This window comes from Saccostrea cucullata, unplaced genomic scaffold, assembly GCF_032062105.1.
Source record: "Saccostrea cucullata isolate Sc308-1 unplaced genomic scaffold, CSIRO_AGI_Scuc_v1 ctg39, whole genome shotgun sequence".
Taxonomy (NCBI): domain Eukaryota; kingdom Metazoa; phylum Mollusca; class Bivalvia; order Ostreida; family Ostreidae; genus Saccostrea; species Saccostrea cuccullata.
This window is the reverse complement of record NW_026937104.1, coordinates 170458-195595: the sequence shown is the minus strand read 5'-3', so window position 1 is coordinate 195595 and position 25138 is coordinate 170458. Positions and strand designations below refer to the sequence as shown.

Sequence of the window (25138 nt, the reverse complement as noted above, 5' to 3'; positions counted from 1 at the left end):
TCCCCCTTGTAATACCAATTGTGACCCCATCCTACCACGAGGGGTCAATGACTGGACAATTTACAAGCTACACTGACCCAGGATGCTTTCACATAATTTTCAGCTTTTCTGGCCTAGTGGTTCTTGAGAAAAGTTTAAAGATTTTCCAATACATGTATATTCAAAAATAGTGAAAACTTGGATTTCCTATTGTAGCCCGGCCCTACCCCCGGGGAAATGATCTTAACAATTTGGAATCTACACTACTCCCTGCCAGACACTTTAATGCCTCAAACTTGTTGTTTACTGCAATACTGAACTTATCTCTCTTCTCTTTGTTTTTTTAAGAAAATGGATGTTAAACATGTAGTGCGGTGTGTTAGATTTGTCTTTGAATGCTCTGAGATTTGTCCTCAGCGTAGCTGTAACCAGTTTGAGATCTGCGACTGCGTCTGCTCCTCGTCTTGTCCCGGCATCTAGCATACTTCTTCTCCACTTTCGAATGATGATGATATGATCTATTTGATTTTCTGTCTTTCCATCGAGGGAAATCTAGGTTGTCTTGTGTAGAAAGATGGTACCTCCTATAGCGAGATCATTGAAAGTGCAGAGATCTGTAAAAAGTTTTCATTTTCATTCAAGTTACCTATGCCATGTTTACCCATGATGAGTTCTTTGTTCGTGTTTTCATCAACCACCTTTGCATTAAAATCTCCCTTCAAAATTGATATATCTCTGCGAGGTGCACGGTCTAACAATGACTGTAGTGCAGATTAAAATTCTTCATTTTCCTGCTCCCCTGCTGCATTAATTGGTGCATAGCATTGAATGATCGTTATCTTCCTTCCCTTGGAATTGAACCTGGCTGACATGAGTCTTGATGACACTGGTCATTGGCGGATCCAGAGGGGGGGGGGGGTTCCGGGGGTTGGAACCCCCCCTTTATTTTTTGCCAAGTGGAGAGAGAGAGAGAGAGAGAGAGAGAGAAGATAAAACGTTTTTCGAGAATAAATATATGTACCTCTAACTTGTGTATTGAATAGGTAGATTCTCACACATTTAGTTTCCTCAGTTCACTTCACTATTGCTTTTTTATGAGAGAATGGTAGAAAACATTCTACTTATTTTTATATATATCTTATAATGATATGTAACATGCGAGGTTAAATTTCATTTGATATTAGATTCCCACGAGCTGTGGCTGTGTTAGCTATACATGTACCTTTTTTATCATATATCTTTTGAAGGAATTAACTTGTAACTCTTTGTTTTAAACCACACCAGCACCCCATCCCCCAAAATGTTTTTCAGATTCTAAAAGACAATTCTTTGTACTCTTCGGAAATGCTGCAAATCCATTGAATTTTAAGGCTTCAGTAGTTTTTGAAATGTGTTTGTTTTTTTTAATTCAGACTGGGGGTAAAGTACCTTTTCAAAGAAAAAAGGGACGTAAAACAAAGTTATTATTTACCACAACCTTAGATCTTTTCATACGTGTGTGTGAATCTTAGCTTGAGAGGGTGAGGGTGTGTCTGTGTGTGGAGGGGGCGTTAAAGGTGCACAACCCTGGAATCCCCCCCTCTTTCAAAAATAGCTGGATCCGCCCCTGCTGGTCCCCACGCTATCATTGCTTTTGAAGACCAAATGTATAATGTAGATGTAGATGTAGATGTAGAATTTCTAAAACGAGGTAAACTATTGACAATTTAAGAAGGTTATAAAACAACGGTCTCGCTTATAGTCATAATTTCGTAAGTTTGAATTGACGACGGATTTTTCCGTTAGTTAGGGTTAGAGTTAGAGTTAGGTTTAGAGCTAAAGTTAAGGCTAGTTAAGGTTAGGGTTAGTCTGCTAGGGTTGGGTTAGGGTTAAGGTTAAGCTGCAAAACACCCTTATCCTATAACCCTTGCAGCTTGAGCATAACCCTAAACCCTAACTCTAATAAACATTATATTGACAACGTTTTTAGCAAATCTTTTAAATATTTTTTTACTCTCTATAGAATTTAAAATAAAATCAGATCACCGAAAAAATGACAAAAATGATAAGAAATGTTTCACCTGATGTGAAAATAGGAAGACAGATATTCATTTGTCTCCAGTCTGTTAGACTAGATCGATCACCGTATAAATACAACATCGTATTTTAAGGTTGATTTGCCATGTTTAGATTGATTTTAGAAGAAGTTGGACCCCCCCCCCCCCCCCCCCCCCCCCAAACTAGGATTTTCCCCCCCCTTTTTTTGCTTGTCAAGTTCTTTTAAAGGTGAGTTGATTTTCTCCCGGCCCTCCCCCACCTTTTATAACGATGCTACATCACTGCAGGTGAGCCAAAAATGGGTAAACTAAACTGTTCTGGTTATGGGAACGGATGTGTTAACTAATACTGTATCAGATAATATAATCAGAGACTGCTTCAGTTGTGCTTCTCGTATTTTTATATGAGATACTTATGACCGCGTAGTTTGGGTCTAAAAGATGTGTCGTTGATCGGACAAGAGGGAACGTTGGCAGGGGAAGTGAGTGGCGTCGTTGGCCGGAAGTAGTAGAGCCGTATTCCAAGGACTCTTCCCGATGACACATATAAAAGTCCAAAGTAACGAGGAATAAGTATGGTTTCCGAATTTATTATAAAGTCTCAACGATGGAAATGACTAACATGGAACAACAATAAACAATAACCAGTTGGATATGGCCATAGCCTCCAAACTGTTAAAAGTAGAAATAGTTACAGCATGATGGGGGAACGAGTCGGACGTGTGGCCGGTAGTACACCCGGCCTCCGAATTGATTAAGTAAAATTTGACAATTGTATTTATGGGAAAATGTACAATGAGTTAAAAATGGCAGGTGTTGACAATGAGTAAAAGTGATACAGTGAACAATTAATGAAATACTTTGACGGCATGGACATAAAGAACACCGATAATTAATTAATTACATGTTGTTTGTAAAAGTGATTAAAATGTCCTTGGGCATAAACACTCTGCCCCTTTGGTGTCCGACAAGTGTCACTCAGTAATTAAATGAGCACTTAGTAATTTAACATGAGAAAGAATGGTAAAATGCAAATTTTAAAACACAATAATTTTAGAATACCAAATATCACGTTAAAACAAGAATTAAATACAACATTTAGAGTCCAAAATGAATTTGAAGTCAAACAGTCAATTTCACACGGTGATATACTCAAGGCCACCTATTCCTAGAGAAAAACGTGTATGTCATTTTTGTAAATTTTTTATTGAAAATGAAAATCATTTTGTACTTTATTGTCCTAGTTATGATCAATGTAGATTACAATATTATGATATAATGCACAATGTTACATGAAGGAAAACCCTATTATTGACATTATCAATCCTACAAGTATTAGAACTGCTAGGAGAGTTTGTAACTTTTTGAAAAAAGTGCTTTGATATTAGGAAAGAAAACCTTCAACAAACCTGATATGCTTTCTTTGATATTTTAGTTTATGTTTGTTAATTGTTATATTCATGACTATATGCCAATGTATGATGGTGTTGTCAAAATAAATGAATTGAATTGAACCTATATGACCTTACCAGGTCAAAATTGCATTAGTTATTACATCTAAATGTTCTGTTAATTATATGTAATATAATTAAATCATTCTTATTAAAAATATTGTATTGATAAACTTTCTGTAATAGTTCTTCACATGTTCTTTTTCTCCTTTTAATTTTGATCCGAGCCACGCCCAATCCGGAACTCACGTCAGTGACGGATTTCATTTTGCTTTATATAATTTGTGACGTCAAGGAGAGGGTTTCCGCTTCATGGTTCATCTCCTGTTGAATGTATATTTTTGATACTTTGATAGTGATCTTGTCAACACAAGGTAATTATAGATTTATCATTTAAATCAGAGTTTATTTTTCTCGTATTTTTTTTTATATGTGTATATCTAGATACAAATTATTATTTAGAAAGATACAAGGAAGATATCTGTCTTTCTATAGTGTTTTGTTTTGATTCTGCCCATAGCTTGGTAGGCTTAACCTATTTTAGAAAGCTGATGGTTCTAGTATAATTTAGTTGATTTTCTGTATTTAGATCCATGTCAATGGATAAAACTGTGAATAGTTAGGTAAACTGAATGATATTAACTTAGAGAGTTTTCCTGATTATATAATCAGATTCCCAATAGATTTTAGATCACAATCACAACATCATGTTACTCCTACCCCCATGTCATAGGCTTATTTGCACTTATCTTTTGCCTTGATAGAAATGTCTTAAACAGAAACTTGCTGAAGTTGGCGTTCAAACACAGATGTTTATTGAAATTAGAAAAATATTTTGTTAAATAATAAATTCAAATAAGATAATGAATTTAATGCTTTTTTAACCTCAATAAGCATGGCTTGTAGAACTTTGAACTGAGTGACTGTGGGCACTTAAATGCTGTTTAAAAAATCATTAGTATCAAGGACACTGTTAATTTCCCTGTGACATTGTACCTTACATAAGAAACTAAGTGCAGAAGTGGGGGTCTGGACAAGGAACCATTTAAAGGTTGAAGTCGGGAATATATTTTATGTATTACGTGTAAAATCATCTCAGTTCAGGAAGGAAGTGGATTAATGGCAAGTGTATACTGAGTTTATATGTAAAAGTCTCTCTGTCGAGACTATTTAATGTTGAACAGATCAGTTGAAGGATGAATTAATCTTCATTAATTAAAAAATCTCAAAACCTTCTTTTAATTAACATAGATCTCTCTGCTAAGAAGTTTTTAGTCTTAGATGTGTAAATTAACATTTAAGCATTAAATATTTTCTAGGAATGTGTAAATGATATAATTCAATTATATATAAGGAATGAATTTAATAGCTATATACTCAAGATATACTGGTACAACTTGGGTTGGGGAAGTTGTATGCTTTTTAAACCACCAAGCAGTTTATAAAAAAGTGTAAATTAAATGTTCCAATCCAAGTTATATACCATTATAACTTGTGTAAATTATACCAGTTAACTTGGGTTGCTTTTAAATAAAATTAATTCCTTATAATTTAATTTTCAGGTATTTAGTATAGAAAATAAATAAAAGGATTTCTCTAAGTGTTTAAGAATTTAAATCAAAAATGCCTTGAAGCTGTACTTATTTTAAATGTAACATCAAGTTGATCTAGTGATAGGTTTTTGACATAATTAAGTCGTGATGCAGGCATTACCAAGGTTATACATATTATAGCCTAATTTTTTATCCATGAAATGACATGTTACAACCAAAATTAAATTATTTGTTTGATTTAAATGTCATTTCTTTTATATGGTAATTTGTGCATTATTTACCTTACCTGGATAAAAAATATCTGATACGAATCAGTAAAGGTATGACAAAAATGGAATCAGGATCTGCATGATAAATATATAAATGTTTACTATCACTTCCTTGTATTGTGTTTGTTGACCATATGTTCTGGTTTACTACGGGATATAAGTACACTCTTAATAACTTAATATTTACATTTGCAAATGTATTCCTTTATATAACACTACTGAAAGCAATGCGTATGTATAATTGTATAAATACAGGTACGGGGTCTAGAGGTCATAGATGTGCGTTTGGATAAACGTTCAACGTAATTTCTCTGTGACGTCATAAAGGGTCGATGCGCGTTTAGTAGATTACATACATGTCATTGGGTTTGAAAAATAACGCATTTCACACGTTAAAAGTAACAATCAGGCAAATTTAAAGTATGAATAAGTCACAAATGTAAATATAAGAAATAAGGTATCATTTCAGGGTTCGAAATTAGCGAGAAATACTCGCAAAATGCGAGTTGATTTTCAAAACAGCGAGTAAAAATAGAAGACACTCGAAATTTTTAGCGAGTGGTGATTTTTGACCCACATAGTCTCGTATCCATATTTTTCTGGTAATTTGTCTTACATTTTGAAATTTGAACAGAGTCACAATGCATTCGGTACACCTCCGTTGATTCTGTCACCAAATCTCAATCAGCTGATGCAATTTATACAAAAATGTTTCATTGTAGTTTTATTTGACATATAAAATGTATCAACCTTGTCAAAATTTACCTTAGATAAAAAGAGTAATTAAGGAATCACTGTCAAGTTTTGAGAGTATGCTATGGCATCAACAATAGTGGGAAACATGGGATAATTTGCATAACGGGCAAAGCCCGTTATGCTAAAATTATCCCATGTTTCTCACTATTGTTGATGTCCCTGGCATACTCTCAAAACTAGACAGTGATTCCTTATATTTCCATTTTATTGTGAAATAAAATTGTTGACTTAGACATTAAGAATGTAGACTAATCGATTTAAATTACACGAGGACTTCCATGCCAATTTCAATAGTCCTCGCACACTGACGGCAAACACAAAGGCAGCCGCACGAGATTTACATGCATATTTGGCCTCCTTAGCGTCAGACACAGAGACAGATGCGCACGAGATTTGCATGCGTATTAGGCCTACTTAGCTGCTGACCTATCGACCTGCCTAATTTACATTCCAGCAGAATTATCAGGAAATCAACTCCGCTTACTTTCAAAGGGTTATTATAGAGAAAAAATTTAGAAATGGAAATATTCATTATTATAACAACAAATACTTCTGTAATGATATGACTAGTAATGGCTTTGCTGTTCTAAAGAAGAAAAAACAAGCTTATTCAGAGAATTTGTGTCCCTCGCTTAGGGAAAAAGTAAACCATGCGCAGTTCAGGGGGAAGGGGGGGGGGGGTCCGGATCCCCCTAACTGAATTTGTAGAATGTTATAGGAAATAAATATATTTTAATGTTATTTATTTTTTTTGGCCAGATTACTTTTTTAATGTAAAAACATTGATGATCTTAATTCTGTACTGACCCACTATATAGAAGGCCCTGTTTTTTTTTTTATTAACTTAAATGAACATGAAAAGACATTTAATCCTTATTTTAATTTTAGCTTGTAGATCTTCATTTTAGCCTGTAGATTTTATATGTACAGGCTAAAATTAGCCTGTGGTTAAAAAAGTTAATTTTGATCCCTGCATTTTTTGAGTTTTATTGGGATGTAAAACGGGTTGGCACATGATCAAATCTTCCATAAAGCCCTTCGGGATTTGATCACGTGATCAACCCGTTTTACATCCCAATAAAACTCAAAAAATGATACCTTATTTCTTAAATGTTGATAGCTATAAGTAAATTGTATTAGCAGGTACAGTGAACCAAATTTTCAGGTGTAGCTGATACATCAAAGTCAATGAAACCTCTGATCTAGGACAGAATTTCTTCCAGGGCCCAGGGCTTAATAACTTTGATGTTTTAAAGGTCTCTCAGATGATATAAATTACAATAAAACATCATTTTAGTTGTCACATAGGCATGTACTTTTTTGAGATTCTTAAATATTGTATTTGCAATTTTAATGTGTCTTTTGAAAATATCACTATATCACTATAAATTGCTACATAAATAGATCTACATGTACCTGCCAGTTAAAACTTCTTTTTTGATGTGCACACTTCTATCACCTATTTGTTGCAGGATCGAGTCATGGTATTTTTCAACCTTTCTAAAGCATCAATAACTAGTCTACATAATTCCTGAATTCTTTTAGTGTTGCTGCAATTTTATTTTGCCTTTCTATGGCACTGCAGGAACATGAAACCATTGGGACAATAAATAAAAAAAATCTTCCCATTAGAAGTTGTGAGCACAGAAGAATTAAATCTTTCAGTGTTACTGTGGCAACAAGGAATTATTAAATCTATTTGTTTTAATGCTGCAGTTTTAAATGTCTGATTATTAGGTTCGAAATCCTGTCTATATTGTTGCACCACCTGTGAGAAAATAAACCTCTGTGAAACCTCTGTGAAAATAGGATCTTTGAAAGTTTTTCCTATGGGCACCTTGATTTTACTTGGTGATTTCTGTGCTTGTTGAACTCATTTTCTTCCTTTTTCTGCAACAATATGGATAGACATGATAGAAGAATTTTTGACAGCTTACTATGGAACGCCATAGCTGCCTTAAGGTATGGTACATAATATTACATGGTGTGTTCTATAAAATAAAGGGTTGAATCAATATAATAAATGGTCACCACTTCTTGTTAAAGGGTGAACCGCACATAATACATGGTGCGTTTGATATAATAAAGGGTCTGTTTGCTATGTTAAATGGTCACCGCTTTTTATTATACTGTGAAAGATTCAAAATAAATGGTGCATTCAGTATAATAAAGGGTCGGTTTAAATGCTAAATGGTCGCCGCGACTTGTTACAGGGTGAAGTATACAAATTAAATGGTGCATTCGATATAATAACGGGTCGGTTTACTGTGTTAAATGGTCGCCGCTACTTGTTATAGGGTGAAGTATACAAATTAAATGGTGCATTCGATATAATAATGGGTCGGTTTACTATGTTATATGGTCACCGCTACTTGTTATAGGGTGATGTATACAAATTAAATGGTGCATTCGATATAATAACGGGTCGGTTTACTACGTTAAATGGTCGCCGCTACTTGTAATAGGGTGAAGTTTACAAACTAAATGGTGAATTCGATATAATAATGGGTCGGTTTACTATGTTAAATGGTCGCCGCTACTTGTTATAGGGTGAAGTATACAAATTAAATGGTGCATTCGATATAATAACGGGTCGGTTTACTATGTTAAATGGTCGCCGTTACTTGTTATATGGTGAAGTATATACATGTACAAATTAAATGGTGCATTCAGTATAATAAAGGGTCGGTTTGTCATGTAAAGGACATACGTAACGTACCTTACCTACTGATATTTTTTCAAGATATTCTAAATTTAAACTTATAATACAATTACATGTTCTTTGACAAAAAATCAGCATGCGTTACCAGGGGTTTTGAAAAGATATCAATTTTTTTTTCAATTGTATTAATCAAAGAAAAATGAACCAAAATTACAAAACATAACTCCCAGATTTTTTTTTCATCAAAAATTATTTTAGAAGAGGTGAAAAAATCCATATATCGACTTTAAAAATATTCCACACATATCCTTCATATAGTGGAACTCTTCAACTCCAGGGAAGAACCCAATAAAGTTCAAACTACGTTGCGTATGACCTTAAATGGTCACTGCTACCTTTTATAGGGTGAAATATACAAAAAAGGGTAAAGATGTGTCAAATTGTGTAGCTAATTTTACATAGTTTCAAAAGAAAAAAAGCAAACAATAAAAATAGAAAAAACAAGCAAACAACCCCCACCCCCATCACATCTCAGAATTAGTAAATTTAATCTGAAACAATAAAATATCAAGATATCTATGTAAGTCTGTGTTACGAGGGGGAAAGCGCACCGCTTTGATTTAATATGAATATTTTTCATTCTAAAGCCGCTCCCCCCTCCCACACACACAATTTTTGTTGCAGCTTGGTTGAAGTAAAGTTTGTCCCACTTTAAAGTATTTAATTAAGAATATTTCGAAAGTTAGAGAAAGATCCTAAATCCCCCAATAGTTTGTCAACTTTAAGCCTGTAAATTATTGACGCCTTTCAATTTTTACACCCCCCCCCCCTTCGTTAAACATACGGAAAAAAGAGAAGTACATGTAACACTCTTGCGAGGGTCTAGAGGTGCGCCTCCCGGAAATAGTTTTTTCACATTTGAAAAACAGTTTTGTTTTTGTTTTTTTTTTTTTGCTTGTCAAGTGATGTCAGGAATGAATGTTTCTCTTACTGGGGTGGACCCCTCCCCTGGAAAAAAAATTCCTGGACCGGATCCGCGCCTGACACTTAGCTCTCCCTCCCCTACCATTAGCTGTTTGTTGTTGTTGTTGTTTTTTTTTTTTTTTTTGGCAATCGTACTTGATAGTGATAAACATTTAAAAATACGAGACATTTTTGTTCGATCAGTCAGTTCTACAAAGGATAAGTTCGTCCCATTTTCTTTGCAAATTTTCACTCGGATTACTCATTCTTAATTTCTTTCTTCCTTTTTTTTTTATCTTTAAATAAGAATACTAAAGGAGAACTGTGCCATTGAAATCCCTCTCTAACACCAGTTAATTTATTTATCATAGCTAATATTTAATGTGCATTTTTTGAAACCATGTAAAATTAGCTGAACAATGATAATTGTACTTGACGCATTTTTTAATGTGTTATTTAACTTATTTTAAATATTTATTATGTGCCTTTTATCCTATTTCGAGTAGCAGTAACCATTTAACATGGTAAACCAACCATTTACTTTGTAGAACACACCATTTATCTACTATTGACTCTAAAACAAGTAGCGGTGACCATTTAACATAGTAAACCGACCCGTTATTATATCGAATGCACAATTTAATTTGTATACTTCACCCCATAACAAGTAGCGGCGACAATTTAACATAGTATACTGACCCGTTATTATATTGAATGCACCATTTATTTTGAATCTTTCACAGTATAATAAGAAGCGGTGACCATTTAACATAGTAAACAGATCTTTTATTATATTGAATGCACCATATAATTTGTATACTTCACCCTATAACAAGTAGCGGCGACCATTTAACATATTAAACCGACCCGTTATTATATCAAATGCACCATTTTATTTGTATACTTCACCCCATAACAAGTAGCGGCGACCATTTAACATAGTAAACCGACCCGTTATTATATTGAATGCACCATTTAATTTGTATACTTCACCCCATAACAAGTAGCGGCGACCATTTAACATATTAAACCGACTCGTTATTATATCGAATGCACCATTTAATTTGTATACTTCACCCTATAACAAGTAGCGGCGACCTTTTAACATATTAAACCGACCCGTTATTATATTGAATGCACCATTTATACACCTATCACCCGATAACAAGGAGTGGTGACCATATAACACATTAAACCGACCCTTTATTATATTAAACACACCATTTATAATGTATCTTTCACCGTATAACAAGGAGTGGTGACCATGTAACATAAAGAACCGACCCTTTATTATATTGAACGCACCATGTATTATGTGCGCTTCACCCTTAAACAAGAAGTGGTGACCATTTATTATATTGATTCAACCCTTTATTATATAGAACACACCATATTACATTATGTACCATACCTTAAGGCAGCTATGGCGTTCCATAGCTTACTTGCAGGAATTTATCATAATGATATTCATGTAAAGCAGCAATGAATGAGAAATGAGGGGTTTCAGTGATGATTATTCAGAGAATTTTGTTTTCTCTTATTAAAATATGGTACACAAATAATTCAGAATAGTACAGAAAATCATAGCATACACATTGCATATTTAAGTAAATCAAGATCACAAATAATTGCCTATACTTCTCTATACAACTTATCATTCTCACATGTTTTCCTTAAAGTCACCACATACAGCAAGATCATTTACATTATGTAATTCATAACTTATTCATAGTCAAGATAATAATCTTTTTAAAAAATACAACTTTAGAGTTTTACATTGAATTTCACTATTTTAATTTATTTTTTTCATTATATTTCAAGTTAACCAATAATCTTCTTCCATCAAGAGACTGTTGATTATAATTTATTATTTCATTAAAGAGGTTTTGTTTGAAAAATCCCTACTATTCATGGAATCAGAAAAGCAATGAACTTTGTTTCCAAACCTGTAATTCAGAGAAAATATTAAAAAAGCTATTGATCTTCGTCAGAAGCTTCTGTCACTCTGTGATCAACTAGGGAGGTTTTTTTATGACAGTATTAAGTACACATATATACATATATATAAGAGGAAATTGAACCACAAATTAGTCGGTAGAAAGGCATTGTATTGTTGATGTACTTTCTCTCAAGATATAATTATCTCTTTTGATGAGGACGGTTTAATGGTACGAGGTGTAGGATGCTGGGGTATTTTAGGACTCGTAAACAAAGGTTTTATCACACTATCATTCAATTAGAGAGTATATTATTAATGCAAATTTCTGCAAGTCTATACATTTATTGGAATATCATACATGATATATTTTGGTAATGAATATAAAAGTATATATTTTCATCATTTCTATTGTCAAAAGCATGAATGAAAGTCTTGCATCTCAAATTCTTTGACGTAAGATAATTTATTTTTACAGGGTAATTATTTTGTTGTTGGAGGAAACGCTTTCATTTGTCTTTATTTGTTTGTATGTTTGTTTAACGTCCCTCTTGAGAATTTTTTACTATATGGAGACGCCAACACTTGCTGGGTGGAGAACTGCAAATATTGTCCTATATTGGCACTCAGGGCCATTGAGCAGTGAGGGATCTTTTTCGTGCCAGCACCTACTGTGACACGGGACCTCGGTGTACACGGTCTCATCCAAAGGACCAGTCTCCACATCCCACAGCAAGATACGAACCTGCTACGTAAGGATTAGCTGCAATAATGTAGCCCTCTCCGATTTTTTTAATCTGATGTTTTCTCCCAAAAAAAAAAAAAAAAAAAGGGAGAGGGCTACATTATTGCAGCTACGTAAGGATGAACTCCTTACTTTGTGACTCTAGAGCAGACGCTCTATCCACTGCGCCACGCAGGCGACCCTTTCATTTGTGATAGATAGGCAATAATTTCAAACTTTTGTAGAGGACATGATATCCACTGCGCCATGCAGGCGACCCTTTCATTTATGATAGATATATAGGCAATAATTTCAAACTTTTGTAAAGGACATGAGTGTGAATTTTTGTAGACAATTCAATTGTACCACAAATTATTAACAATTAAAACCCTCTCATTGATTCAAAGAAATTGAATGCTGATGTTCTTAATTACAAAATGGTATAAATAATCTTTGAATGTTAATAATGTAAACAATTTTTTTCCTGCTGTTTGTATTCAGGAATTGAATTTAAGGTCGGTGCAATAAGGAGGCAGGTTGTCTGGGGGCAGCCTTGAGGTTCTCGGGGGGGGGGGGGAGGGGGGGGGGAGGGTCCAGGGCAAAACCCTAGTGGGGTCCAGAGGGTACTGGATGTAGTGCTGTTGGAGGGTAAAATGAGCCTTTTCCCCCTATAAATCTGCTACTGGATGCCATGTTGCATGAAAAAAGTGTGAACATAGAAATATCTTCATTTGCATCTAAAAAAAAAACATGCCAGATTTAAAAACGCATCAGGGTTTGAATTGCAGATATGTGGGCTATAAAATCCATCACCCACCAAGTTAAGTCTCAGCAGCACTGAACTACATCCTATAAATGGACTTTGTTAAATGAGAAAATAGCATGCAAGTGGTCAATGGTTGATTGAAATTAACACATCCAAGCAGATACTTGGCACTGTAAAAAGTAGGCAGGAAAAAAGATTGTAAAGAATTGTGACAAAATCCTGATGGAAACATTATTCTCTGGTAGCTTTTGGGGAAAAAATGTGCACTGAATGACTGCATATTGAGAGAGAGATTGAATCTTCTGTTGATATACAGGACAAATATTGAAGTTGTCAAATGAGTTTGAACTTATAGTATTCCTAGAGGTCTGAAAACATAAGTGATAATGTTTTCTCCTTTGAAATATGATTTGAATTTTAAAAGAAAACCATCAGGATAGGTATAAATGAGTTTTTAAAAAAAAAATGCAATGATTGTTTAGACTGTAAAAAAATGTTTGACTTGGAACTTGGAAGCTGTATTGTTACAAGTTAACCTGTAAATGGTGGTCAGCATCTGATTCAGACATCTTTGTTGTCTTCTGTCACATCGGCCATGTTCGTCTGAGGGTGGGAAGAGAAGGGTCATACGTGATGGTTTCTTGTGGGGCTCTTGGAGCAGAAGCTCGCTTTTTGTCACAGTTGTGTTCAACCAATTATATCATCACTAAATTCGTATACGCATAAACACATCATATAAACATAATACATGTACCTATGCTCAGTTGTTGTTCTTTGCAAGAAGAAAATGCATACCACAGTGAATCGTTTCACTCTTAATTAATATACCTGGTACATTACATACAAGAAAACATTGATGTACCCATCAATTGTCGCCCGGGAAATATATAAAGTAAACAATGAAAATGAGTCTTGATCATCAAACCGCTTTGATATATGTGAAAAGACATGCATCTAATTGATGGAGACGACAGTCGCGAATATTTTGAAAACTTATAGTCGGATAAAAATCATACCAAAACGATACCATTTTAAACTTGATCAATTCCTCAAGTAAATGTTGGCTGCATAAAATATAAATTTAAGTTAGACACATGCATCACCTATATTCAAAAATGTATTTAATTTACAATTTTAGAATATAAAACACGAACCGTGCATAGTACGTTTTTATGCGAGAATAAAAATTTGATATTCTAAAAAAAGGGACCTGTCGTTTTTTCGATAGTAAATGATTAGCAACTTTACATATTAAATATGAAAAACATATATATTTTTACAGATTCACTTTATGGACGTAAAGATATTATGTATCTCGTAATTTATAAAGGGAAAGAACATTCTGATTAACAAACAATTCAGTGTTTAAAAAACCATTAATTCTGAATAACTACTCCCACACCAATCCCCATACACCAACAATTAAACTTATATGTATAGAGCAGCCTGGTCCTCCGGGCTGCAATAACACAGAGGTCTTGATTATTAGATGAAAGTCCCTTCATTTTGCCTTTATTATTGTGTGAATTTTAATTGTGAGGGGATTATTCCCGAGTCAGCAGAATAAGAGCTGAGGGGCGTGTTTATTGAAGGATTCTCTGTAGAGGACTAGAGAGATGAAGTGGCTAGGGTTTCTTCCTCATTCCAATAGCTCTCAGTTGGTTTGATATCTGAACATTGATTATTCATTTTTATTTTCAGTATGTATTCTGAGAAATATGTAATTGATATTTCTTATTTCCAAGGACAAAGAAGGTAGAGAGAGAGGAATACAGGTAAATTCTGTTGAATTGATTAAGTATTTTTCATCCATTGAAAGAGCTTCATTATTAAGGTCCTCTGAGCCAATGGCTGATTAAAAATTGTTGTCATTGTCTTGTACGCACCTTAGTAATGCCCCAGTGGCTATCTGAGAATTGATCAGGTCTGTAAACTTTTCATATGAAGGGCATGCAGATTTGTTCAAATTAATCAAGATAAGCTCCCTTATGGAACATCATCAAGAAATCTTCAAAATGAAAATAAAAAATGAATAGGTTCTATCTATAGTTCTATCTATAGAACCTCTATAGAACATAAATTAATGCACACATTAGAAAATGGCCTTGTGAAACTTTAATTTACCAAACAAATTGATGCTGTGCTGCACAGAGAGACCTGCCCCACTGAGAGACTGTGCTTAATTAACAAGACATGAATCACAGCAATATACAGATGAAACAAACTTAATGAGGGCAATATAATTTCCTAACCATGAATAATCAAATTTTTTTTTAGTGTTTTGACATTTAAAAAGCAGTTTATACATTCACTATGTAAATAAATTGTTTTTATTCTAATTGTATGATGGGAAAACATTTAATGGAAATTCTCCCTGTCCCCCCTGTTATTTTTATAACACCAATAAAGTTTGCTAAAGGTTTAAATATTTCTAAACATTGTGTACACATGCCTCCTGCGGTCATAAATTTTTATCTGAGTTTGTTTCTTTTTCTCCTCTTTCTGGGATTGATTGTATACTATCAATTAACTAGAGGGGTCCCTGTAGCGTATATATGATCCTCCTTTATCTCTTTAATGTAGAACATCTCGCTGTGTATGCTTTATGAATACAACATGTAATGCACTACAGGTATGATATATAAACTGAATGTGTCAGTTCTGGTTATTGTGTACATTAAATGTATGTAATGCATTCACAAATAATCTCCAACATCAAAAGAGTAACTGATCGGGCACTTGGTGAATATTCATGTGGATGGTTTCACCACTTGTTTACTTAGGAGTGTATATATATATATATCTACTGCAGACTGGGCTCTCACTCTGGGAAATATTGCTGAAGCAAGAGTCAGAAATCATCTCCAGTTTTCACTGTTGGCGAGCATGAAAAATTCATGGATTTTCCTTTGGAGAGATGATTGTGGAAAGCTCCATTAATATAACGGTATTGTTTGAGCTGATATTGAGGAGTTTGGTAAACAGTGAATTTGATAAGATGTTAGGATTTCCTAGGAAGATGAACGTTATCCAGTCTGAGATAAGTTTTGATGAGTTTGCTATAGGACCATTATCTTATTCCCTCTGCTTGGTCAGTGCTGGTAACCACTTCTATTTGTACCATTATTTGATACTAACCTGGCACAACTCTAAATATTTATGACTGTCTAATTCTTGATAATCTTAAAATGCTGTTGATCAATTCTTTAATATAGTTTTAATATGTTAAGTGGTATCTAATTCATGTTAAGCATAATTACCATGGTAATAGTAACAAGATCCTGCTTGCATAGATTTACTGGCATTTTGTACATGTATCTTTTTTCAATAGTGTTGGCCACTCCTGAACATTCAGAAAAGTGTGCTGAGCTGAGCTTAGTTCTTCTGAGCTATGAGGAATTCTCACACAGCAATATTTACTTAGTACATGTAATATATAACATATAAAATAAACTGAGGAAGTACTTACATGTTCTTAGTAAGCTGCACTATGTCCTTATTGTAGTTATGAAAAATGCTGCTTAAATACACAAAAAATTGATAAGTGAAATATTGAAATGTCAGCCAGCTTGTAAAGCAATTAGTGCTGTTCCTGTCTGTTTGTCTGTTTATCTAAGTTGGGCCAGCATTTTTTTATTTTTAGGTTTACGAACATCAGAATGAAAAAGTCCCGTAGGAGGAGGAAATAAAAAAAAATAAAATTATATTTTGGATACATTATCGACTTTTCTACATTAATTTTTGCTTCTTTTTTATGCTCTCCTAACAGGCTTCTTGCCACTGGACGCATAAGGGTTACAAAGGGGAAAATACAACTTTAATTCTTTATTTCATCATCTACCTGTTGTTGGGGGCAGTGATATAAATCTTTTGATGTTGGACAAAATACAGATTTTTTTTTTTTTTAAAAATCATTTTTTTTAAATCTCTTTTAATATATCTTCATTTTTGTTTTTAATGTGTGTTAGGTAGAAATTATTCTAAAATATTAATATACTTGAGACCTTTAAAAGTAATAATTCCTTTCATAAAACAGACATATTGAGGAGTAAAAATGGAATTTTTTTCAGTTTAGGGTAAAATAATTTTTCTGGCTGCCACAAACGATATTACATGCCTGTATATATTTGTATAGTCTTGCTTTTTAATAGTTGAAATATTTCATTTCTTTAGGCTATTCTTTATTTCTTCCTCAATGTTCATGCAACTTTGAAACTTTTTCTAAGAATGATGCTAAGACTGTAAGCTATGACAGAAACCTAAACAATGTCTCTGACAATAGCTACCATGGGCAGTTTTAAACCTGTGGGAGGAAAATAATTTACAATTACAGACAGTTACTTTTGAATACGGATACATAATTATCTCACCAACATGTCACTTTGCAACAAAGTCGTCAGCATTTTATTGTTCTCTGAACGGGTGAAACGTTTTGAATGGCCCTCCTATTAAATATTTACATTAAAAATTTAGTGCTGCTATGGACTTGACACAAATCTCCCTTCATTGATTACCCGCCATGTTTAAAACCGGATGAGTTCGTAAATTTGAATTCTCGATAAATTTGACATCGGAAAGAAAAAATTCTGTTTTTCTCAATTTTATTTTTTTTCTGAAAATTCAAAAACTTGAGCGGCGGGTTTGTAAACCTAAAAATAAAAAAATGCTGGCCTTGTTAAGCTGTTAAGGATGCATTCTTAGACTTGGTTTAAGCTTTGAATTCTGAATTCTAAATTAAATTACTGAAATGTAACCATAAACATGGTAAATGTAAAGACCTTGGCATTTGATCTAAAAATGTAGTAATTCCATAGGCGCTCCCCATGTAATTCTGTAAATGACGTATGATAAGTATATATAGGTCTACCCCCTCTATACTATAAAATATCCAAGGCCTGCAACTGGGCGCCATTGTGGATTTCGCCTGGGACCTACTGACTACTTTAAGGGTTTCTGGGGTATACTGGGCTGGTTATCAGCATCGGGTACTCTAATTTATTGAAATAAAATATTTGCAAACTTTTATCCAGCACCATTCCGTTGCTTTCTCTTGTTTTCAAACATTTCTCTATTACACCGTCACACTTAGCTGATCTCGGCAAGAAGTATTTCGTCGATTTTCAACAACTCGTACGAAAATAACTTTCGGAAGTTTGACAATATTTAGTGGGGAAAGTACATAGGCGCTTGGTTTCAGGATGGTGTATGTTGTGTATTATGTGTTTTTTGGTTTGTCTGAATACCCTCATTAAATAAAAATGAAAACTCGCTGAAAATTAGCACGTTTTAAAAATGTCATATTCCTCGGAGTTTTTTTTCTCTCTCTGGGGTACATTTTTTTTGTTTCTGTACACAAGCCCCTGTGATACTCTTTGAGAAAATATAAAAAATATTATCTCGGAAAGAGGTACTGATTTTTCTAACTGATTTATTTTCTCTACACAAGTCCGTATGAGCTAGACAGGCACGTAGCAACAAGGGGGGGGGGGGGGGGGTTGCCAGCCCCTACTTTTTTCCCAACATTACCTTTACTGTTGAAAATGTGCATTGAAAGGTAGGTTGCCCCCCCACACACACACACACTTATTACCATAGTATTGCGATATGAAGGAAAATGTACTATTGTATGGGAAAAAAAATGAAAGTGAAAGGAAGTTTGCTTTGAAAAAAATTGGCCACTATTGAAAATAGGATTTTCGTGTTTGAGCGTTTTTTTTTTCGGCTCGTCAACTTTTACAGGTAAGTGAAAAAAAAATGTTTCTCTCAAGCAGCCCCCCCCCCCCCCTCACTTTCAAAAACGATGCTACATGTACGTGCCTATGAGAGTATATATACTGTACATATGACATTTTTAAAACGTGCTAATTTCAGCGAGTTTTCATTTTTATTTAATGAGGGTATTCAGACAAACCAAAAAACACATAATACACAACATACACCATCCTGAAACAAGCACACAAATATTGTCAAACTTCCGAAAGTTATTTTCGTACGAGTTGTTGAAAATCGACGAAATCGACTTCTTCCGGCCGAGATCAGCTAAGTGTGACGGTGTAATAGAGAAATGTTTGAAAACAAGAGAAAGCAACGGAATGGTGCTGGATAAAAGTTTGCAAATATTTTATTTCAATAAATTACAGTACCCGATGCTGATAACCAGCCCAGTATACCCCAGAAACCCTTAAAGTAAGTCATCAAGGTCCCATGCACCACAATGGCGCCCAGTTGCAGGCCTTGGATATTTTATAGTATAGAGGTGTGCATATATACAGTCACATGCATTTACAGAATTACATGTAGTGCAGTGAGAGTGATAACCTGGTGATGATCAGACAATGCTAGACATATATAAACATATAATAATGTTGTCCAAAATAAAGAGAGAATGTTACTGATAGTTATTATCCCCCACAAACGAAGTTTGTCCGTCTGTCCGTCAGTCTGTGCAAATGTATCCGGTCCATATCTTTCTTACGGAGGGACATTAGAATCTACTACTCCACACAAAGATTGCCCATGACCCAAGGGTGTGTCATGACCTTGACCCAAGGTCATTTGGGGAACTTCAAGGTCACTGGAAGAAAAATTTCATAATTCGTGTCCGGTCCATATCTTTCTTATGGATAAACTTGGTAGGTTCTCATTTCACACAAAGATTGCCCATGACCCAAGGGTGTGTCATGACCTTGACCCAAGGCATTTGGGGAACTTCAAGGTCACTGGAAGAAAAATTTCATAATTCGTGTCCGGTCCACATCTTTTTTATGGATAAAGTTGGTAGGTTCTCATTTCACGCAAAGATTGCCCATGACACAAGGGTGTGTCATGACCTTGACCCAAGGTCATTTGGGGAACTTCAAGGTCACTGGAAGAAAAATTTTATAATTCGTATCCGGTCCATATCTTTCTTATGGATAAAGTTGGTAGGTTCTCATTTCGCACAAAGATTGCCCATGATGTTAGGGTGTGTCTTGACCTTGACCCAAGGTCATTTGGGGAACTTCAAGGTAACTGGAAGAAAAATTTCATAATTCGTGTCTGGTCCATATCTTTCTAATGGATAAACTTTGTAGGTTCTCATTTCACACAAAGATTGCCCATGAACCAAGGATGTGTCATGACCTTGACCAAAGGTCATTTGGGGAACTTCAAGGTCACTGGAAGAAAAATTTCATAATTCATGTGTGATACATATCTTTATTATGGAAAAACTTACTTCTGAAAAACCCAGCGGGGGGTATTTTGTCCCGTTTGGACAGTTCTAGTTTTATTAAATGGAAGGTTTGTGAATCATTGAACATAAAAATGGCCGGGTATTGAAAGGAAATACCCATGTACAGAGGCAACAAGGCATTGCTAGACCTGGGCTTCATTTCGTACTAAAAGATATCATTTCCGATTCATTATACATGTATATAAGGACCTTGAAATCCAATAATATTTACATAAATATATAATAATCAGTCAAAAGGTATTATTAGAATTTACCTATACTTCCTTTCAACTTGTTCAATGCCCATTTTATTGTTAAATGATTCACTTCATTCACAATACATGAACCTATTTAAGGGTATTCTTAGCTTTTCAAACATCACGCTTCATGCAATTTAAATGTCAACCTTGCTATGGTCCAATGATCTGTATTGTATATTTCGCCAGACAACCTTAGCTTACGTATTTAAGGTATTGCATTCCAGCGTGTAGAAAAAATCTCTGATATCTGTGTCATTGTATTTTGTCTTATTTTTAGGTCATGTGACACGATACAGGAACGATATTTTTGACCTATGGTAGGAAAGCAAAAAGATATTGATACCCTAAGGAAGCAATTGGATATATTATAGAGGCTTTGTTTACCCATAATACCCTGTGGCAGGCTTTTGCATCAAAATAAAGAGTGTTTTATTCTGTACACGGATTGTTATAGGAACGACTCCAAAGTATGAAATAGCAAATCTTCAGAGGATAAAAACCTAGAACAGGTAAGCTAAAGTGCAAAACTAGGTTTTCATGTATTTGAATCAGACTTAGAAAGGGTAGGTATTAAATCCTTTGTAATACATGTAATGATTAGTTTACATGTCTAGTTTCTGATCAAATTTGGTGTGTCCATTTTTTAAAATCTTTAAGTTAGGCCTACCAAATTTATATTATCATGAGGTAAAGTTAATATACATGTTGTAGATGTTCAGTTGTTCACGGTTAAAATCATGTATGTTGGCCAAACTAGAATTTATCCAGACTATTAGTATTAAGTGGTACGTATTATGAAGAAAATTGTCTGAATAGTGAATATTGAAAAACCTGTCAAATTGTGGAATTTCATTTTCCTGTACAACAGTCATGTATTAATGAGATATAGTTTTCATGTGTTTGATTGCATAATTTAAGTAATTTCCATTTCTTATTGAGAATGTCATAAAACCTTTATCTGTAGCTGTATTGTCTCTCAACATTCTCAAAGACTAATGCGATGACAGGTGGGGCTGTGTACAGTTTAAAACTTCTAGAGAGCTACAGCTCTGCAGCTATATTGTAAAACCCCTAGACTTGTATCTGATTTAATGAGTGCCAATAGGTCATTTAAGGTCAAGGACATGGAGGTACAATTTCTGATATTGACACCTGCTTCAGGTATTCCTAACACTGTCAACACAATGCTGCTAAATCTGACACGATTAAGAGTTAGAATATTGTACATCATATATTTATGAACTCATTGAAAGGTGCAATAATCTCCATTATTCCTTAAATCTTCATCAGTGTAATAATTAATGACTGGAGGTTAACATATGTGACCATCATATTAATTGATTGTGTACTCCTGGTGTTGTGATTAGAGTGGTTTACATGTATATCTGTTAATCAGTAAGATCCTGGTTTAATGAGCTATTTTACAGGCACTACATGCTAGTAATTCCTAGTAAATTGGGACAAAAATGCTGGATATTAAATGTTAAATCACTGCCCTACTTTCAGTGTATAACAAGGGCCTGTTATTTTAAAACAAGGAGATCTGGTATATACAGTAAAAACAAAGGCCTCCAGGACTGGTGACCATTTGTCATTGGCTGTTTATTGATTTGTTGAAGCATTTGAATACGGAACAAACAAGTTGGGATATAGAATGATATGGTATACATATTATAACACAGTATAGACTACCTACTGTGAAGCCGAGAACTACAGATCTATTGGATGCTGGCAGCTCACAGTCTTGTGGATCTGACAGCAGTGTTTTTCTGAGAGATCTATAGGTAGATTTACTTCTCTGTCTATATATACTGGATATATGTACAGTTCAAAAAGGTAATATTTCTTATATCAATCAAGTAAATGGAGAGATGTGATACATTGTTATGCTAGTCAATAATTTAAATCATTTCACAGAAATGTAAAACAGTTTTTCTTTGGTTGATATTTTTACATTACCGCGGTGTGTGATATGCAGTATCTACGTACAGCAGTTTTAGATGAACTTCAGGTGCACACTTATGTTGCATTTTCTTGATAAAACTTTAGACTTTAAACTTCAAGCCAATTTAACATGTAAAGACAGATTTATCATCTTCAGTTATCTGTTTTGTCTAGGATAGTTTTGTATACATGCAAGACAAGTTTTTTTTTAAAGAGAATATATTCTTTTGGCTTTGACTTCCTTACTGCTGCTGCTATGACCCGGGATGACATAGAATAAGAATTATCAGAATCAGTGTACACATTCTGACAGTCTATTTAAGAATCGTAATTGAAATTATGTCAGTTCAATGTTTTTTGAATTTAAAGATTATAAATTTAGTATATTGAAGATGTAGATTTAAGCATTTTTTTTAATGTATGTAAGATATGGGATACAGAATCATTATCCTATCCTATGTAAAATCACTTGGACTATTATCAGTGTTTGCTATCATCGTAAATTTAAACATAGAATTGTTTAGAATATAATGCTAGGGATAAAAAAAAAAAAAAACTTTGATCACTATACCTATGTACTGAACAAGTTGTACTTATTTTTTTCACTAAATGGTGAGTATAATGCTAACAGGTTATGGTGTGTGCCTATTTTGACCCTGGCCAGATGCATGTCACATCCATACACATTCTCTAGTATTCAATAGACATCACACAAAGCAGATATAAATTGTCAGATGTAATATATTATGTTGAAGCTGTTGATGCCTGATATACAATCACATGATGATATGTTCATGTATACTTCTGTGTGCATTTACTAATGAACAAATCTTACGATTGATTGTATATTGTTTAACGTCCCGTTTGAGAATTTTTCACTCATACAGAGACGTCACCGTATGCCAGTGAAGGGCTTAAAATTTAGACCTATACTTGGCACTCAGGGCCATTGAGCAGTGAGGGTTCTTTATCATGCCAATGCCTACTGTGACACGGGGACCTACGTATTTAAGGTCATGTCCGAAAGACCCGGCCATGACTTTCACTTCTAGTGTTGAGCGCTCCACACATAGTGTGCTATGTGATGTATGTTACATCATTGAACCATGCTAATAGTACCCTCTTCTTTATTAATGATTTTCAGAGATATATAGACAAAAGTCCACATCTCTGTGATAACATCTATAAGTGGATTGATTAAATAGTTTCCTATTCATGTACAAAATAGTACGAGGGTTTGAAGGATTTTTAAATTTCCTGTGCAAAGGCTTATTACATCAAAAAGTTCATTCATTCAATATTATCATACAGTTATATTGTATTGCATGTCAATTTTATTGAGATTTGCTTAATTCCTATTCGTGAATTTCTCAGGACATATATATAAGAGGCATACTGAATAAACATTTACATACGATAATGTGTGTATTATATTGTATGTACATGTACTAACTACTTACTACTTTATATACTTATAAATACTTAATATTGTTTTATAAATGGAACAGAAGTATTTTTATCTTTATATATAGGGCAGCATGTATTGGTTCATTGTAAGTCTTCCTTGTCTGAAGAAACAGAAATCATCTAGTAAACAAGAAATGTAGTATTTACTGTAAAAGTAAACCATAGATGTATAATATTTACTGTAAAAGCAGGATACCCACAATAACATAGTGTGTCATGTGATCAACACAATATGTTACAAATTGGTAAAGACAATAAACATGATAAATGTTATATTGAACACAATTTTTAATGGTATAAATACCATACATTTAGTGATTGAGGGCAAACAATTCCCAAGAACACAAAGATTTTTTTTGTGATACCTTTTATTTTTTTGACAAGTGTTATAATGTATCTTATGCTATTGTCCATATGGTCAGTTCTATTGATTGAGATTAGCTTATCCCGCCTATTGTCTGACAGAGTCCAGTATCAGTAATAATTGTATATTAAATATTATGGAAGATTCAATGAATCAACTTATTGAAAAATCTATGGTTTAATGTTCTAAAACATTGGTCCTCACAAAGAATGATGATTTTACAGTTGTTTTGCAATATAACGTATGATACCAGGGCTCTCGATTCTCTAAAATTGGGGCCGTTCAACGGCCCCGTTCCCAATGCAAAAAAGGTACCTTTTTTCCCAAAAGAAAGGTGTAAATTTCCCAATTTCCATCCAGAGTAAAATATTAATTAAAAAATAAAAGTCCATCAACTGTTCAAACCTAATCGCAAAAAAAAAAAAAAAAAAAACCCAAACAAAACACATTTGCAAATGAAAGTGAAACTGTACTACTATTTTATTAGTTCGCGCCAAATGCATTCGTAAACTGGTTCGGGGAACCAGGTTATTGTTTTTACAAAAATGTATACAACTATGAGTGCAGAGTATCTTGTTATGTAGTTTCGACAAAAACCAGCATTTTGGTTTCAAAAATAGACATTTCATTTAAACATTAGTAAGCTGCACCTAGAAACATACCCGCGCTTCGGCATGTTCAGTCTCGCGCTGTATTGGTAAGCAAAGTTGCCCATGTGATCGAGGAAATTCGGGACTATGTGACTAGCGACTGTCACGCAGTAAGACATATAACCGCAATATCAACACTCAAAGA

The 25138-nt window shown here is 34.1% G+C and overlaps 1 protein-coding gene across 3 annotated transcripts in view; it reads left to right on the top strand.

Moving 5' to 3' along the window:
* Window positions 1-3723: 3723 nt before the first annotated feature.
* LOC134247358 (protein kinase C delta type-like) overlaps window positions 3724-25138 on the top strand; it is a 56420-nt gene continuing 35005 nt past the window's right edge. For 2 of the 3 annotated variants that reach the window (XM_062729732.1, XM_062729730.1), the window contains exons 1-2: window positions 15893-16042; window positions 20846-21077. The gene's annotated coding sequence lies outside the window, so the exon portion shown is untranslated. Of the gene's footprint in view, window positions 3841-15892; window positions 16043-20845; window positions 21078-25138 lie in introns of those variants that run through there. The other variant, XM_062729731.1, reaches the window with a different exon arrangement.